Source organism: Hypanus sabinus, chromosome 26, assembly GCF_030144855.1.
Source record: "Hypanus sabinus isolate sHypSab1 chromosome 26, sHypSab1.hap1, whole genome shotgun sequence".
NCBI classification, from domain to species: domain Eukaryota; kingdom Metazoa; phylum Chordata; class Chondrichthyes; order Myliobatiformes; family Dasyatidae; genus Hypanus; species Hypanus sabinus.
Genome location: NC_082731.1, coordinates 11,364,382 through 11,384,004, shown reverse-complemented (window position 1 = coordinate 11,384,004; position 19,623 = coordinate 11,364,382). Strand labels below are relative to the sequence as shown.

Here is a 19,623-nt window from a genome sequence, read left to right as displayed (position 1 = left end):
CCTTCACTTCATAATGGAATGTGTGTCGTATTTTATCATGTTATTGGAAGTTCGAACTAATATCTTTAAAGTAAACCACCTGACAGGATCTTCGTTCCTAAATCCAGCTGTGGTGTTTTCCCTGACCATAGATGACCCGGATTATTGCCCTAAAATAGGCACATCTGAATTCATTTTTCGCAGTAATGTTTAGCCGAATTCCTCCAGAATCTTGTGTGATGCTTCGTTATTACGCACATACACTGCAAGCGACGTCACTAAATTCTAAGAGACCACCATTGACAATAAACTTAAGGTCAGTTTTATAACTACGGCTGGCCTCAGATTCATGTTGCCTACCAATGTTGAACAGATGAAGGACCGCGAGACAGAAATGTGCAACAACAGGAATATTATTTAGTTTTTCATGGTGATTAAACGAAAGGCTTTTACTGCATTTGCTGTCTCAAGTTGACGGTTACTCATGGATGCTTTTAACAGATTTTTGAAGCCCTCTCCAGATAATAAAGCAATGAAGAATGGAAACACATTCAGTACGGATGGAAGTAAGCAATGGAGATCTTCCTCTATATCTCTATCCATACGTTTATGCTCATATATTTCACCGATGTAATTATGGAAATATCGGATATAATACATATAATTAACCGAGCTATAATCGCAGTTAATACGCCTTCTGTATTATGCAAATGTGCCCAGACTCTCGAGGCTTATAAAGTCTTCGCTCCTTCACAACGTTGCACAGACAGCCGACGCTGATGTCTGGAAACTTTTCTACTTAACAGGCTTTCTGGTGGTGAAGAAACCATGAATGTTTTGTGTGTTTTGATATTTTTCGTGTGGTTACCGAGTACGTGCTGTTCTTTTTTAAAGAGAATAATGATTATTATTTTGCCTTTGCATAAACAAATTTTATTTTATGTTAAAACCTGTTCTGCTTCAGATATGTGATGATTAAATTTGTTATCCTCCCTTCAGATGCCACGTATTTCTGCCATGCAAACGACAGCCACAGTGATCCAAAGCATGGACTCTGCAATTCAAAAATCACAAATGCATTTGGTAATTGGAGAAAGGACAATGCTAACTAGTTTCTGAACTGCACAATGCAGACGCTATTTTCGAGGGATTATTGGCTATAAAAGTAGCTGGGCGGAATAAAAACGGCGTTAAGCAAGATTGTAATTTGCGCCTTGACCAGATGATCTTGTATTGATGTACAAGGAACCTTTTAGTACTAGCATCAATTACTGTGTCAACAAAAGTGTCACAGTGATGAATCTACAATCTCCGTCATACATAAATCTCTTCCGCAATTCTTAATGCAAAACTATCACAAGACATAAACTTCAGCGACTTAAACTTTTCACTGCCAAACATGCTGCCTCTGCCAGACACTGGTAGGCATAATGGAACCTTGCTGTACATATTTGTGCAATTGCAGTATAAATGTTATAATCATATGAATAACAAAGCTTGATAGTTTCCTTGATATCTGCCTGGCTGAGAGTTATTTTCGACGGAAGCCAATAAAACCTATTTATTCATGTCCAGTTCCCTCATATCATGGGGGTATAGGATTACTTGACGGATTTATACACTATTTACAACAGTGAGGTTATTGTTCTCACGTGAAATGATGTGCCAACAGAAAGCCACAGCAGTCTAAGCCATAGCACAAACCTCCGGGACAGTTCTTTTTGTTCGTCGATTTGTAAATGGGATTACAAACTGTGCCTATACGTTCATGGATGTTGCTCGACATAATTTTAAAAATATACTTCTTCTTTGGGTTGAATTCCACCTACGTTCCTTGGTGCTTAATCACCAAAATTCCCGTTTCGATATCACAAGCCCTTTGAAAACACCGAATAAACAGAAAGGCAGATGAAAACTGAAAGAAATTGAAACCCATTGACAAATAGAATATATTGTTAAGCCTTTTGTTTCTGTCTTATTCTGGAAGACCTACCTCTATAGTTCACTTTTAATGATCACTTTCCGCATTGGGATGAATAGGAAGTAAATCATTGTGTACCGCAGACGGAGGTGGCACAAATCTGACTGTGAAAGCTGGTAAGTGACATCTTTTATTACATTTTGGGCAAGCGCATATGTTCCCCGATGAGAAGGGCAATTAGATTCTCACTTAAATGATGCAACCGGTGTAGTGCAATTTGATAATGTACTTTTGCAAATAGAAAAAATGCTAACTTGCTGAGATGTCCCAGAAGAAGTTAAATACGTGCCTTTCCTCCCAAGATAATTCTTTCGTTGGCTTAAAAGAAGAAAATTGAACTTGGAGTATTTTTTTCAAATCGAAGCACATCAATTACCCTCGATCTGCTGCACTCCTTCCACGACAGTAACTTTAAAGTATTACCTGATGCATTGATATAACGCGATTTTTCATATATTTGAATGCCGATTAGCATCCCACTGTCGCAGACATGACCTACATTGCCGTGCGCTACCTATATTAGAGAAAACCTTTTCATCGGTTCAAATATATGAAGATTGAGTGTGTAAAGTTGACCCAAGTACGAAAGACGTTTGAAGATGAAATAGTGCACAAAGGGGTCGCCAGAAATATAAACCGTATTTTCATCATTTGATACTTGGCAGGGAAGTTGAATCATAAACTCGTAGTGAAAACAACTTGACACACTGCTGGAATAGAATAAAATGTATTTTATTTAGAAATACATATCGTCGTCTAAAAACCACTTAAACTACCTATAAAGATTCTACATTTTCGTTCCTATATTACCTCTTTCTCAGGACTGAATTTCATTTTTTCCCAACAGAATCACACCATCCCTTCTGCCTACCTGCCTGTTCTTTCCATACAATGTGTATCCTTGGACGTTAAGCTCCCAACTATAATCTTCTTTCAGCCATGACTCAGTGATGCCGACATCTTCATATCTGCCAGTCTCAAACTGCGCTAAAAATCATCTACCTTGTTTCGCAAACTGCGTGCATTCAAATATAAGATCTTCTGTCCAGTATTAGTCAACATTTTTCCATTTGTCCCCTGTTACACTGCAACTCACTGACTGTAATTTTGCCCAATCATCTATCTGGCCTTCTTGAAAATTCCACTGCACACTGCCTCTGCTTGCATACCAGCTGCCACATCCTCTTCACTATCTCACCGTCACCCATCACCTCGCCAAGTTAGTTGAAACCCTCTTCAACAGCTCTTGTAAACATTCCCGCAAGTATATTGATCCCCAAACACGCTCCTATTGTGTTGGTCATCCAGAAGGGCTCCCAATGATCCATAAATATTCAACAGTGCTCCTGCACTAGTTCTTCAACCATACATTCATCTGCTAGACCATCCTTTTTTGAATTTTACTGTGGCGTAGCACAGGCAGAACTCCAGAGAGTACAGTACAACAATAGAGGTCCTGGTTTTCAGCTTTTTACTTAGCGGCTTCAATTCGCTCTTCAGGACTCCTCCCTTTTCCTACCTATGCCATAGGTGTTACTATGTACCCAGACTTCTGGCTGCTCAGCTTCCCCATTTAAAATCCTCTGGATCCATTCTGAGACGTCTCTGAAACTTGCACTTAGGAAGCAACATACTATCCGGGTGTCTCTATCGTGTCCATAGATCCTGGCGTCAACTGTTCCTATCACTAGTTCAGTCCTCTTCTGCCCCCTTTCCTTTTGAACCATTGCAGCAGATGCAGTGCCAGAAAACCTATCGCTGCGGTTCCCCCCTGCTGGTAGGTCGTCCTAGTGCACCACACACACATTCGAAAGTGGTGTACTTATTATTGAGGGGAACAGCCACAGAGGTATTCTGCATTGGCTGCCCATTTTCTGTCCTTCTCCTGACAGTCACCAAGCTTCGGGGTGACCACTTCCTGTAGGGCCTATGTATCTCTTCCTCATTTTCCCCTATGAGCCGAAGGTCAACGAGCACGTTGTCTGAGAAGCTGCATTTCGGTGAAACTGATGAAGATGTGGTTATCCAGAAGGCTGGAGGTCTCCCAGGGTTCCAAATCTCACACAAAGAACACAACACGTCCCTGGAGCATTCCTCACTGCTCTCCGTACCATCCGTGGAAGATTGTAGAAAAAGAAAATAACCAGATACTTGCCTTGCCCAAGCTAATTGTCACTCAAGCCTGGTGAGTCAGATCCTCCCTACTCCAACACTGGTCCACTCACACAATGACTGCTCTGCTTGTCGCTTCCTCGTTTTTATTTGTTCACTTGCCCACCTCATGTTAACTGTGCAGGTGATTGAGAGGTGGCTATTGGCACAGGCATGCGTGAGAAGGCCCAGAAGAAATGAGGCTTTTAATCCCATCGTATCCAATGTGAGCCCAACCTCCTCCATCCTGCAAACTGCAGGGATCCATGTATTTTCCAAATAGGATCACAGTTTTTTCCTGCACGCACCCTTCAGACAGTGACTTCATCACCCCAGCAACATTATGGATGTGATTCCTCATCCCATTACCCTCAACGGGTCCAACGATTTAATTAAATCTACCCTCCAACTCTATTCATCCTTGGCTTCTGACTCCTTTGCTGACATGAACATTCAAGGCAAGAATGCGAATATACAAATTAGGAAATGGACCTGGCCATCCCGTCGCTAATCCTACTTTTCCACTTCACAGTCGTCAGTCTTATTATGAGCTCTAGCCTTCACTCCCCACCCGTGATATGTGATTGTCCTTTGCTTTGTACGTACCCATCCATTTCTCCTTTAAAAAGTACTGGAATATCCTTCTACTGCATGTAAGTAATTCCAATATTTGTAATACACTACAAGAGAAAAGAGAACTTTACCTACACTCTATCATAAAAGAGTGACCTCATATTTATGCTCCAGTTTCCTGCCACATCCGAAAGTCGTGCAGCTGGTTAGTTAATTTTCAAAAGAATATTGTTCACAGTGCTTAAAACAATGACAGCACTTGGGTGGAATTGATGTGATTGTGGAGACGAATAAACCAAAATGGATTCATGTAGAATCAGTGTAAGTAACTTGTACAAGTTCTGCTCACTTTCGGTAGATCGAAACACTTGTTTCTATTTTTTGTTTCTTTTGTTGCTTTTATTTTATTCAGAGATACAGCACAGAAAGGACTTCATTTTGCAACTAGTCACGCCACCCTGTAACTCTCCTATTGAACCCTAACCTAATCAAAGTTCTGTCTTTGGACTTTCGGAGTTAATGAGAGTATCGGTAGGAAACCCACACGGTGTCGGAGAGACCGAGCAAACTCCTTAGACATGGCGCCGGAATCGAACTCCAAAATAAGACCGGCCGATCTGCAATTTCATTGTGCTAACTGCTGATTTACCATGTGCCTTCTGCTTCTCCAAACCTCGTTCTAAATATCCACGTTTCCTTCGTCCTTATCGTTTAGACTGATTATAAATATTCGGGACCCAGCACCTATCCACGTGATTCTAGCGAGCACTTGGCATAACACTATTACCATGTCGGCTGTAAGATTGGGGCTCAATTCCTGTCTGTCAGGAGTTTGTACGTTCTTCTCCGTGATTGCGTGTGTTTCCTCCAGGTGCTCCGGTTTTCTCCCATATTCCAAAGCAGTATGCTTAGGGTTAGTGAGTGTGAGCATGCTATGTCGGCGCCGGAAACAGCGATTGCTGCAGGTTGCCCAGCACATTCCTGGCTAATTTGATTTGACACTAACGACACTTTTCACGAGTTTGCTTCAGTTTCATCCCACCGGGTACCGGAAGTTGTCTCTCGTGGTGTAAAACGGGATGTTTCATGGGAAGGGTGGACTTGGAGAATTAATGTGGTATAATGATCAATGTTATCTAATGCCAGGTTGATCTCAGCGGGCACACTGTAAGCTTGCCATCTTGATTCCCACATTCAGTACACCTCAATACTCATCAACAGCAAGATGCAGTTTGAGAAAATCGTAATTGTGCAGATTATAAAATACAGTGTTGTGTGCTATGGACAGATTGGTAACGTTTCAGATTAGATTAGATTAGATTCAACTTTATTGTCCTTTTGCCGAGTACACATACAAAGCCAATGAAATGTAATTAGCATCTGATCAGAAGTGCGAAAGAATGGTATTATTTATAAAGTAACTGTGAATAAAAAGTAAGTGCTACAGCACATATATATAAAAGTACTGAGACAGTTCAATATTGGTGCAATTCTGTTTAGCGCTGTGATGTGAGGTTCAGCAGAGTCACAGCCTCAGGGAAAAAGCTCTTCTTGAGCCTACTGGTGCGGGAGCGGAGGCTGCTGCAGCACCTACCATATGGGAGGAGAGTAAGAAGTCCATGGCTAGGCTGAGGTGCATCCTTGATAATGCTTTTCGCTCAGACCAGGCAATGTTTATGGTAAATGTTCTCAATGGTGGGCAACTGGGTGCTTATAATTCGCTGGGCAGTTTACACCACCCGTTGGAGTGCTTTGCGGTCCAATACGGGACAATTGCCATACCACACTGAGGTGCAGTACACTGCTCATATTTTTGTTGTGAGTATTATGTACATCATGATCATTAAAGTACAAAGTTCAAAGTATAATCAAAGTACAGATACGTCATCATATACAAGCCCGAAATTAATTTTCTTGGTGGTATTTAAATAATGAATTTCATTGATACCATTGAACAGAATAAAACCAATGAAACCCCGTGCACATCAAGATGAACAACCAATGGGCAAAACATAAACTGCGCAATTCAATTTAAAAAAGTAAATAAAATAACAATAATAAATAAATAAACAATAAATATTGACAACATGAGACGATTTTTTTTACAGTGATCAATTGTATTTTACAGGGCTGTGGGAAAGGCTCTGTAGCAGGTGAATGAATTGAGTGAAGGCATCCTTTATGGTTCAAAAGCCTGATGGTGCAGGGGTAGTAATTGTTTCTGAATCTGATGGTTTGAGTCCTGAGGCTTCTGTACCTCCTTTCTGATGGCAGTAGCGAGAAGAGATTGTGGCACGGATGGTGGTGGTCCTCGAAGATAAATGCGGCTTTCCTGTGACAGCGATCTATGTAGATGTGTTTAATGGTGTGGAGGTCTTTACTCGTGATGAACTGGGCAATATCCACCACCTTTTTGTAGGCTTTCCACGCAAGGGCATTGGAATTTCCAATGGAAAATTCAGCCACATATCTACATAAGTTTGTCAAAGTTTTAAGTGATATGCTGAATCTTCTCAAACTTCTAAGAAAGCAGTTCTACTGCTGCGTTATCTTTCTAATGACACTTATGAGATTTGACTCAGGATAGTTGAGGAATTTGAAGATGAGGACTGGCTCATGGACCCGCGGTTTTCTCCTCCTGTAGTCAATAATCAGCTCCTTGGTCTTGCTGACATTAAGTGAAAGATTTTTATTCCGGCAGCTAGATTTTCAGTCTTCCTTCTCTGTGTTGCTTCGTGAGCACCTTTGAAACGGCCAAGCGTTTATCAGGCGTAATTATAAAGTACAATTCAAGGTACACGAAACATTCACTGCAAGCTCTGATACCACTATACTGAATGAAATACCGTTGTTTAAGTCGCCCCTTCAGCCAAAACGTCTTAGAAGCGCTAACATAGTTCTAGATGTAAGTAGTATAGCAGTTGTATTATGCCTAACACGTTGTCACGAAGAACAACGTAAAATTGATCCAATCATTTCAACGATGTTTCTGAAGATTAATATTTTGCCGGACAGTGATAAATGTCTAACCAAATTAGTAGCATACGTCTTTTGTTTTTGTTAATTTTAGCAAGGCAACTGATCGCACCAAACATCAATCTTGTCTATTCTGTAACTGACAAACAAAAGGCACAGGGTTTTGTGGAATTGATTTGTGTCATGAGGTTTCACGTAGTCTAGTGTAGCTTTGTGCTGAAAACACAATTACCTGAAAACATCATAGTGATCTGGCAGAAAAACGGACCAGCCGTACATTCTGCCTTTAACATCAGTCCTCCGGTTAAAACATCAAACAGAACGTTTACCTCAGCAAGTGTGCTCAAAGTGCCGCTGAATGAATGAGCCGGTGGTGCTGTGTATTTGTGCCACGTATCCCACTCTGCAACGAGCGGCAATATCCGCAAAGACATACGAACTGAGTCAGGTGAGAGGGAGTTCCTAATTTACAAGTGAAAAATTTCCACTTTCATTCTCAGTTTTACAGTTCTTGTGTTGCGATCATTTATAAACGCGATTTAAAAAGAACCAGACTAGTAAAGACTGAGATGCCTGTTAATGTAAAGTTCGGATAAGGGACAGACTGGAATTTGATTCTGAACGTTTAGTCAGCAAACATGAAATATCAGAGGTAAGAATTCCAAACAAATCTTGGAAACTCTAGTCAAAATATCTCATGTTGCATCAGTGAATATTGATTTCAGATCACGTTAATGCATCGAATAGAATTTGTGTATCCTAATAGCTTCAAAGGAATCCAAATCAAGTCAAGTCAAATAGCTTTTATTGTCATTTCAACCATAGCTGCTGGTGCAGTACACAGTTAAAACGAAACAACGATCGTCCAGGACCATGCTGCTATGTGAAACAACACAAAACTACATCAGACTTCAAGCCTACACGGGACTCTGTAAAGTGCACAAAACAGATCAAGACAGTATAATAATTAATAAACAAGACAGTAGGCACAGTAAAGGAAAAAATACAATATAATAATAAATGATTAAAAGAGGATCACGGGCAAAGGGTGGTGAAAGATATTCTGCGCTCCTCTTTAAATGTCGTTGCACGTTAAATTTTATGGATATGTTATATCCCTGGCTGGAATCAGCATGCAATAATGAAAGTGTAGGAAAATAAATAAGTGAAAGGAAGAAAGTAGCCGAGGCAACGACCCGACAACTCAAACCGTTAAACTTTGTGCTAACCTGGTCTTTCATTCTTGCATAAATACATGGAATGACCTTAGACGTTGCATATTTTGGCACCTTTTTCCATCTAATAATCGCTTCCACGATCTAGCTTTCTGTGTTCTGTCCTCCCTCAGAATGCCTCTCTGGCTAGCTAGCTCCATACCTCTGACTATTCTGCCACAAGCCACTGACCCTTAAACCACTCCGGTATTTTATCACTGTCGTCCTTTCAGGGAAAGTCTGAATGTATCCGTCCCTTCACCCTTCTTTATTATTAAATTGAAATCATTGCTATGTTTCAGGTTCGTCATCAATAAATCGTCCTCTCAATTTTGTGTTCTAGGTTTTGCATTGTTACTCAGAGATCCTACCGTTGAAGAGATATGGATAAACAAAACTGCCACACTGGTGTGTGAAGTGATCGCCACAACTCCAGCTGAGGTTTCCATCTCCTGGACAGTGGGTGGAAAGAAAAGGGCTGATGGTGTTCAAACAGGACAGGCAACAAAGATCGGAAGCCAGTACATGACAGTCGACCGTTTGACCAGCAGCGTTGCCGAGTGGGACAGCGGGGTAGAATACTCCTGCTCGGTGCAGAACAATCAATTAGGTACTCCGTTATCAAAACGGACACGAAACACAAAAGGTGGGTGCAATAAGAACAATCGAACTGCAAAGCAGTGTAGATGCAGAAAGAGGAACAGAAAGTGCTGCATGTCAGGCAGCAGATTGCAGAGCAAAACAGGCATGATTGTGAGCGAGTTGCCCTCTGGTAGAGCCGTAAGTTAATATATAATTCAGGGAAAGACTCAGGAGAGTTGAGAGGTTGAGGGCAAAAGTTTAAGGGTAACACGAAGGGGAACTTATTTACTCAGAGAGTGGTAGCTGTGTGGAACGAGCTTCCAGCAGAAGAGGTAGAGGCAGGTTAGATATTGTCATTTAAAAAAAAATTGGAAAGGAGTATAGACAGGAAAGGAATGGAGGGTTATGGGCTGAGTGCAGGTCGGTGGGACTAGGTGACAGTATGCGCTCGGCACGGACTAGAAGGGCCGAGATGGCCTGTTTCCGTGTTGTAATTGTTATATGGTTATGTGGATATTTTATATGGTTATAAGACTGGCGTGGCGACAATTACGTCACCAATAACATTTCCCCGATGCATTGTTAACAGAAATGTTGGAGACATGTGGTCCTAGAACATAGGAGCAGCCTCTTCGGCCCAGTTAAACTGTGTGCATCGGCACTTTTTTTACATTTTTAAATCTTTTTGTACTTTCATCAACTCCTCACAGAGTTTACCCTCAACCTCCACATTAGGGATAAATTACAGTAGTCAACGTAGCTAGTATCTACATGTTTATCGACATGAGAATTGAAAAACCTAAATTAAACGTGATTTGTGTCAGACATACCAATAGCGGTATCCCTGTGCTACCACATTCAATCGTCGTAGAGTCATAAAATGAGTCAACACGGAAATATAGTTGTCCCTCTGAAACCCATGTTAAATGCTGCTTCACGTCTATCTCAATCCAAAGTGCAGTAACAAAAAAAACTTTGTCTTTCCTATTTCAGTGATCGTCCAAATACTTTCTCAATATGGTGACCACGATCAAGATATCAGCCATTTCTTTTGACATACCTTTCCCTAAAGCTCCTTCTCTTAACTTAATCATATGCTCTCTTTGTATTCCATGCCAGTAAATAAGGAACGATGATGGCAATTTAATTTATCTTTGTCGCTGATAATTGTATATAGTTTTATCGGGTCACTCCTTAGTTCCCTTCACTCCAAAGAAAACAAGCCAAGCCTACCTAATTACTCCCCATAATTGAGGTTCTCCAGTCCAGTTAACATACAGTTGAATATGATATCCAGTCTTTCCAGTGCAGTGACATTCATTTTATAAAGTGACGATCAGAACTGAACTACTTATTTCAAACGCGAGTGCACGAGTGTTTGGGAAAATTAAAACAGAGCTTCGGAAGATTCACATGCTAAACCCCGATCTATGAAGGCAAGTATGTCATGTTCTTTTGCCAACATTCGATCTAGCGGTGCTGCCACTTTCAGTATACTATGGACTTGAACTTCAGTATATCTCTGTTCATAAAAGTTTCTTAATAATGAGACATTAAAGTTCATCAGCCGCCAAACGTTTAACTTTCTATTTGATCTGTGTCGTGGCACAGGCTTAGACACCAAACCTCACGATTCAGCAAGTTTAGTGTCAACCGTAACCTCAGGAATTATATTTCCTATATGTTCATACAAATCGTTATTTCTATCACAAACAACAAAAATCACAGTACTGTGGTACGCCGCACGTAGCATATTTCCGAACAGAAAGTTATTGTCAACATTACCCTTAGCAGCTCACTAACAAGTAGGCTGCTCACCATTGAGTCTTAAACAAATTGACAAGCGTATTGATAGAAATCTTGTCAAATAGAAAGGGGGGGCAATGTTTCTTCTCCGCAGATCCTACAAGTCCAGCTGAGTACTTGCACTGTTTCATTGCAACCACATTTCAGAAAGACAGTTTTTGGAGATTAATACTGGTTGACTTTCTCTTCCAGCCAAACCATTGGAACCAAAGGTACGCCTCTTGCCACCGTCTCCAGAGGAGACTCAAACTACGGGTATCGCTGTACTTACGTGCATGATAACGGGATTCTACCCCGATGACATAACCGTTTTGTGGCAGAAGGACGGAGCCGCGTTCCACTCGAACGCTACCAACTTCTCCACGGCACTTCAACAGGACATGACCTTCAGCACGAGAAGCCTCCTTTACTTGACTGCAGCCGATTGGAAGAAGGACGCAAGATACTCCTGTGTCGTCACGCACTCACCTTCAAAATCTACTGTGAAAGCAAACATCAGGACACCGAAAGGTAAGGAAAAGTTTGCCAGTATACACACATCCATTCTGTGTTCGAAAATCCCAGACAAAAGATAAAATGCATCAACCGCCTGCAATGAGCAGAGTGGAACGATCATTGTAATGTACTATAGTAGTAATCAGACCTCTCTGATAGTCTGCTAAAATAACATATATGAGCGTCAACTAAAATTCATAAGATGCAAACGGATCACTGTTGAACCTGCGAAGACAAATGCATTATAATATTAAATTGTCTCACCAATAGGAGCTAAATAGGGTAAAGCTGAAGGAATATGTACGGACATTAATTGTTGAATGACAATATGAATGGAGCCTATTCTTGGCGTTTCTGATTATATTCTAAGGAGATTGTTTAATGGGCCACACTTGTAAACAAACGTTTTTTAAGCTCAATTAAAGTATAATCAATAGACAGGAATTAGCATACTAATAATTCACAGGTAACGCAGGATGGTTTAACGATGAGTCTCCGATGTATTGGCATGAATAATTGGGTGGGACCATTCTCTGTAAGGATTTTGTACGTCCTTTCTGTGCAATGCGTGGATTTCCTCCTATTACTCCGATTTCCTTCCACAGTCTAAAGATTTACCGGTTAGTAAGTTAACTGGTCGTTGTAAATTGTCCAGTGATTAGGCCAGAGTTATATCAGCAGTTGCTGGTGGCGCTTCCCGAATGGCTGGACGGCCCTATTCTGCGCTATATCTTAGAATAAATAAACAAATGTAGGTCCAATTAACTGATGTGAGTCATAGAAACATAGAAAACCAACAGCGCAATACAGGCCCTCCAGCCCACAAAGTTGTGCCAAACATGTCCCTACCTTAGAAATTACGAGGCATACCTATAGCCCTCTACTTTACTAAGCTCCATTTATCTTTCTATAAGCCTCTTAACAGACCCTATTGTATCTACCTCCACCACCGTTGCCGGCAGCCCATGCCACGCATTCACCACTGTAGAAAACGTACCCCTGTCATCTCCTCTGTACCAGCTCCCCAGCACCATAAACCTCTGTCCTCTTGTGGCAACCAGTTAGGCCCTGGGAAAACGGCTCTGACTATCTACACGATCAATGCCTCTCATCATCTTATACATTTCTATCAGATCACCTCTCATCCTCCATCGATCCAAGTAGAAAAGGCAAGTTCACTCAACCTATTCTCATAAGGCATGGTCCCCAATCCAGGAAACGTCCTTGTAAATCTCCTCTGCACCCTTTCTATGGCTTCCACATCCTTCCTGTAATAAGGCGACCAGAACTGAGCACAGTACTCCAATGGGTCCTGACCAGGATCGTATATAGCTGCAACGCAGTAAGTATTGAAATCCTCCGTGCCATCAGCAGCCATCTGACCTGGACTGGAGAAAACACGTCTGAGTGGAATACTTTCGACCTGACGACTTGTCAGTTTTTTTCTCTCGCATGCTGTGATTGGTCCTCGGCCTGGATCTCACAACAAAACATAATATCATCCACGACTATCTATAGGAAGGTTAGGGATATCAGGCATATCCGTTTTATGGAGAAACTGAAATGAAATTCACAGGAAGATGCAAAGTCAACATAGTTCTGTCAATTACTTGGATCATTAGATCCCATTATACAGCGAACATTAATTTAGCGATACAGCATGGAGTAGGCTATTTCTGTCTTTCGAGCCACGCCACACCAAAAGCTGCACAACCCTGATCAACCTTAACCTAATTGTTGGTTAAATTTTACAGTAAGACCAAAAAACCATGAAATAGGAACAGAATTGGGCTATTCAGCTCATCGAGTCTGCTCCGTCATTCCATTACGGCTGATCCCGGAACCCACTCAACCCCATATGCCTGCCTTCTCACAATGTCCTTTGATGCCCTTACCGATCAGAAAACGATCAACTTCCACACTAACTATATGCACGGGCGGCCTACTCCACAGTCTGTGGCAGAGCATTCCACAAATCTACTACTCGCTGGCTGAAAAAATTCCTCCTTACGTCTGTTCTAATGGGGCGCCCGTCAATGTTGAGGCTGTGCCATCCAGGTCTCGATACCCTACAATAGAAAACATCCTTTCCACATCACCCTAACTTGTCCTTTCAACATAGGGAGGTTTCAATGGGATCCACACGCATACTTCTAAATTCCAGTAAGTACAGTCCCAAAATGTTTTCCCCATCATTCCTGGAATCATCCTCGGGAACCTCCTCTGGACTCTCTCCAATGGCAACACATCCTTTCTGTGATATTGGGCCCTAAACTGTTGACAATGCTTTTAGTGCGGCCTGATTAGTGCCTTATAAATGCTCAGCACAAAGTCCTTGCTGTTATATTCTATTCCCCTCGAAATAAATGCCAACGTTGCATTGGCTTTCTTTACCACAAACTCAACCTGTAAATCAACATTCTGGCTGTCTTGCACGAGCACATCTAAGTCCCTCTGCACCTCTGATATTTGAAACTTTTACCCATTTAGATGATAGTCTGCACTATTGTTCCTTGTACCAAAATGTACTATCATACATTTCCCAACACTGTTTTCCATCTGACACCTTTTGTCCATTATTCCAAGTTCTCTAAGCCCTGCTGCAATTGCATTGCTTCCTCAGCACTACCTGCTCCTTCACCTTTCTTCGTATCATGCGCAAATTTTGCCACAAAGCCATCAATTCCACTATGTGTACCATTGATAAACAATGTGAAAAGCAGGTGTCCTATTCCTGACCCGTGGGGAACACCACAAGTCACCGGCAGCCGAACAGAAAAAGGCTTCTTTTATTCCCATTCACTGCCTCCTGCCATATGGAACCCATACCAGCATCTTTCTGGTAAAGAGATACGGTTTTATCTTGCTGAGCAGCCTCAATTGTGGCATCTTATCACAGCCCTTCTAAAAATCCAAGTAAATAACATTCACAGCCTCGCTCTGTCCACCCTGGTTGTTACTTCCTCGAAGAATTCTAAAAGATTTGTCAGGCAAGATCTCCCTTCACAGAAACCATGCTTACTTTGACCTTTTTAACATTAATCTCCGAGTACCTCAAAACTTCACCCTTAGTAATAGATTCCAACACTTTCCCAACCACTGAGATTAGGCTAACTGGCCTATAACCCTCCCTCCTTAACGAGTGGAGTGACATTTGCCATTTTCCAGACCTCCCGGACCATGCCAGAATCAAGTGATTCTTGAAAGATCATGGCCAATACATCCGTTATCTCTTCAGCAACCTCTCTCTGGAGTCTGGGATGTAAACCATTTGACCTAAGTGACTTATGTACCTTAAGAACTTTAAGTTTGCCTTGCACTATTTTCCTTTGTAATAGTAATGGCACTCACTCCTGCTCTCTGATGCCCATGGCCCTCTGGCACACTGCTAGTGTTTTCCACAATGAATATAGATGCAAAATACCCATTACGTTCACCTGACATTTCTTTGTCCCCATTACTACCTTACCAGCATCATTTTCTAATGGTCCAATATTACCTCTCACTTCCCTTTTACCCTTTAAATAATTGAAAAAAAATTCTTGCTTTATATTATTGGCTAGTCTGTCCTCAAATTTCACATTTTCCCTTATAGCATTTTTTACCTGTGTTTTGTTTGATTTTAAAAGCTTCCCAATCATTTACATTCCCTCTCGCTTCTGCTACCTTATATTCCCTTTCCTTGGCTTGTACGCAGTCCTTATCTTCCTTTGTCAGCCACGGTTGCCTGCCCCTTCCATTTCAGAACTGCATCCTCTGTGGCACATATCTATCCTGCGCCTTGTGGAACTATTCCCAGAAACTTCAGCCATCTCTGCTCTGCAGTTATCCCCGCCAATATCCTCTTCCAATCTACCTGGACAAGCTCCTCTCTCATGCATCTGTAATTCCATGTATTCCATTGCGATACACACACATGCGAGTTATGCTTCTCAATGACCCCAACTAAGCAACCCGGTTTCTCTTTGACGCTGGAGCAGCTGGGGAAAACCCGTGCATTCCACGGGGAGAACGCACAGACTCCTTAAAGAACAGCGCAGGCATTAAACTCCGAACTCCTAGACGTTCTGAGCGGTAATAGCGTCGCGCTACCGTGGCTCCGTGTTGTTGGTTGGCAAAGGTCAGAACCACTATTTGCCCCAAAGAAGATGATGAAAATCAATTATACAAGCACAAAGACGTCATCGTATTAGATGGTTAGGGCAGTTTAGTACCCTTCAGGAGCTTCATGAGTGAACTCCTTTCCATGATAAGCGCAGATGATCGTTCATGTAAGCATATCGAACAAATCCAATCGCAATGCCTCATCAAATGAAGCAGTCCATGACTTCTTGCGGGAAGATCGATATCATATCCTAAAGCTGGTACTGACTGCAAAGTGAGATTTCTACGACATAATTTCTAGACAATAACTAAAATAAATTATAACAATCTGCTCTGCATATTCAGTGTTTCACGCACAAGAACATTCAGACCACTCCGAACACCAATATTTTCCAGTTTCCGACCATTCATAAAATATATTATCGTCATATTTATTTCTCCTCGGTCGGGATCCTCACGTTTTCCACGTAACATTCAATCTGCTGAGTACTTAACAATTTACTTACCTTCTGTAAATCCCACCAAATTCTCCCAGAATCTTTCCCACAGCCCACAATGCTACATAGCTTGTATTCCCAGTAAACATATTACAGTACATCCCCCAGTAATATAATTGAAATAGATTCAGATTATCTGAGGCCCCAGTATCGATCACTGTGATGTCCTGTTCGTCACAGCTTTTAGGGCCGTAAACCCTTAAAGGGTTCACTTCTGGTACATGGTTGCTGTACTGTTTAACATGCACAAAATGGACTGCTTTTATTCACCCGTGCTACTCTGACAGTGTCACCCAAACACAGAATACCATGATGGACAGGGGCTTCAAATACACGGGTGTCACTTGGAAATAGACTATGGCACCTTCCTTTCAGTTTCGATGGGTTTATATTCTGTAACTCGCTACCCAACAGCTTTGAAAATTATGCTTCGCCAGAAGCATTAAAGCAATTCAGGAAAATAGCTCACATTTTCTATGCAAGACAGGTAAACCATGAACTTACTAGATGCATCGAGAATCGAAAAAAAAAAGTAATAAAGCAAAATTACCAGAGGCTCATACACATTTGAAACTGAATTGATCCTCCAAATGTTACTGTATTTTAATACCACGGTTTATATTTTTTTCTGGAATGCGTTGGGTGGTAAATAATGCAGGTGTCGGCTCATACATCGCAGTAGAGTTTTATGTTTTTAAGATCAATTAAGTGGAAGCGCTTCCTTCGAATACGTGGTTCCATTACGTTTTATGGCACGTGGTAACCTACGGAGTCAATGTGGCCGCTTCCGTTTCACGTTACTGGCAAATTATCCTATTTCTGGTGGAGTAACTCCCACAAAATATGACCGAAAATATTGAAGGACTGGCAGTCCGTCCTCGGTTCGTAAAGTAGTGATGTATTGAATGCTAATCACACAACATGTGCTTTATTAGAAATCAGTGGCATTTTATATTTTGTTTTCTTATTTCCAAGAGCGTGCTACTCCGTCCATAATGGAGTAAGTACTGCAGTTTTCACTGAGTATAACTTTACCCTTAATAGTTCTTTTCGATCAACTTCTTTTAGAATCACACTGGGGACTTTTGCTGATTTTGTGTGAATACCTTTGAAGGAAGCCTCAGTATTTTGAAGATCTAAGGGGGAACGTTTGCATCCCTGAATGGGAAAAATACTTACTGTTAAAGTCATGTCAGTGTACTGTTTGCGCTGTTGTTTCTATAATCGGGAAAATCAATGAGGATATCAGACAAGGAAGATAGAGGAGTCGGGCTGATAAGGCCAGAATAGCTGTATTAAGGAAGCAGAAAAAAATGTCACAGAGAAATGCATAGTAGTGGGATTACGAGCTACTCCGGCCTGGTTATAGTTGTTATAATCCACATCTGAAACATCACAGAATGAATATAACAATTCCCACTTTTTTGCCAGAAGAATGCCGTGTGGCTGACATTAATGCCATCATAAAAAAGCCTTCCTTTGAAGAGATTTGGACGCTTCGGAGGGCAACAATTGTGTGTGAAGTGGTTTACACAGATTTACAGGACGTCACAGTCTCCTGGCGAGTAAATGGGAGTCGGAGAATGAACGGAGTAGAGACTCGCGGTCCAGAGAGGAGGGGAAGTAAATCCGTCATCATCAGCAAACTGAAGATCAGTGCAGAGGAGTGGAACAGTGGAACCGAATACCTGTGCTTCGTAGAATACCGTGATCTGCCAACACCACTGAAAACCGCCACTAAAAAGTCCAAGGGTAAGCGCAATTAACTGCCGTCTTGAGGCACATCAAATAAACTTTTTGGCAGACATTATGAACTAATCAATAGAGTTGAAAATATAATCTCCTCCATTCCGTTGCGTAACAGCAATCCAGAAGAAAAAAAAATGTCCACTCGTGGTAACGTAGAAAAGAAGCTGCACAAAACTGCAAAACTATACATGGTATCTTAATAACAAAAAGCAAATGTAACACCTTACTTATATTTGGAGACGATATGTCTTGAGTTGAAAAACTGATCTAATTTCTGAGTTTATTGATATTTGGACATCCGGAGTCTGGTGAAGATACAAACCTGCAAGTCAAGATGAAACTAATTTAACATGTGTTTTTTCCCTTCCAGTTACTGAAATGCACCGCCCTAAAGCCTACCTCTTGTACCCATCAGCTGAGGAGATTCAAGCCGAGGAAGCAGCTACCCTAATTTGCCTCGTGACCGGTTTTTATCCGGAAGATATATACGTCGGTTGGATGGCTAATGACACCCTTTTGCATTCGGGATTCTCGATCCAGTTTAACAGCGATAAGGAAAACGGCTCTAACTCGGTCACCAGCAAACTGAGGATCAGCGCAGAAGACTGGGAGAAGGGAACCACCTACAGCTGTTTGGTTGGACATCCGTCGCTACAAACAAATATTGTTAGAAGTATTAATAAATCCCGGGGTAAACCTACTTTAGTTAACGTGTCAGTTGTTCTAACTGACAGCTTAAAATCGTGCTTCTAATCATCCTTGATTTGATGACGAGTAGCTTGGAAGTGTTTCTTGCTTACCGCGTAGCTGTTTGAGTTTCCGTTTTGCTGATTTACTGTAGACCACGCATAGCATTCGCTCTTCGGATTATCACACCGTAAATGAAATATTCCATTAATTTCATCTGTTCGATAACATTGTGATGAGCTCTCAATAGCACTAGAATATTTTTAACCTTACGTTGTTTCTGAAAATGTCGTACTTTTGAGATGCTAGTAAGTCGCGGAATAGTTAGCAGGTAGCGATTTATTCTGTACGCCACATTATATTGAAATAAATTCAGAATGAAAACTTGGCTTCCACATGTGTGTTCATATCTTTGCTCTTAAGAGTAAAACATTATTCAGTTCTTTTTTATATTAGCTTCATTAATATATATGGTATACTTCTATTCTTTCCTTCTCACATGTCGCAAATATAGCAGGGAAACGAGAGAGGTAACGACATAAGGCAAATTACGAAGGTTATTCAGCTCTAACGGTTCGTGGAGATTAGATTCGAGATCTGATTTGACGGATAGGCTCGTTCGTGCATGTGTACCAGTCATCTGAACTTTAAAAGCAAAAGGTCCATAGACAGTAGACAACAGCACGGAATAAGCATCAGGATCAGAATAATTTTCTTTGACATTGTCGCGAATGTTATTGTTTTGCAGCAGCAGTACAATGCAATACATAAAATACAATATGAAAGAGATGCTTAAAAATAAATAAGTACTGATAAAGGGGGGAAATTA

The 19,623-nt window shown here is 41.3% G+C and overlaps 1 pseudogene; it reads left to right on the top strand.

Moving 5' to 3' along the window:
• The first annotated feature begins 463 nt into the window (after nt 1-463).
• LOC132381571 (Ig heavy chain C region-like) lies at nt 464-18,860 on the top strand (annotated as a pseudogene).
• The last annotated feature ends 763 nt before the right edge of the window (nt 18,861-19,623 follow it).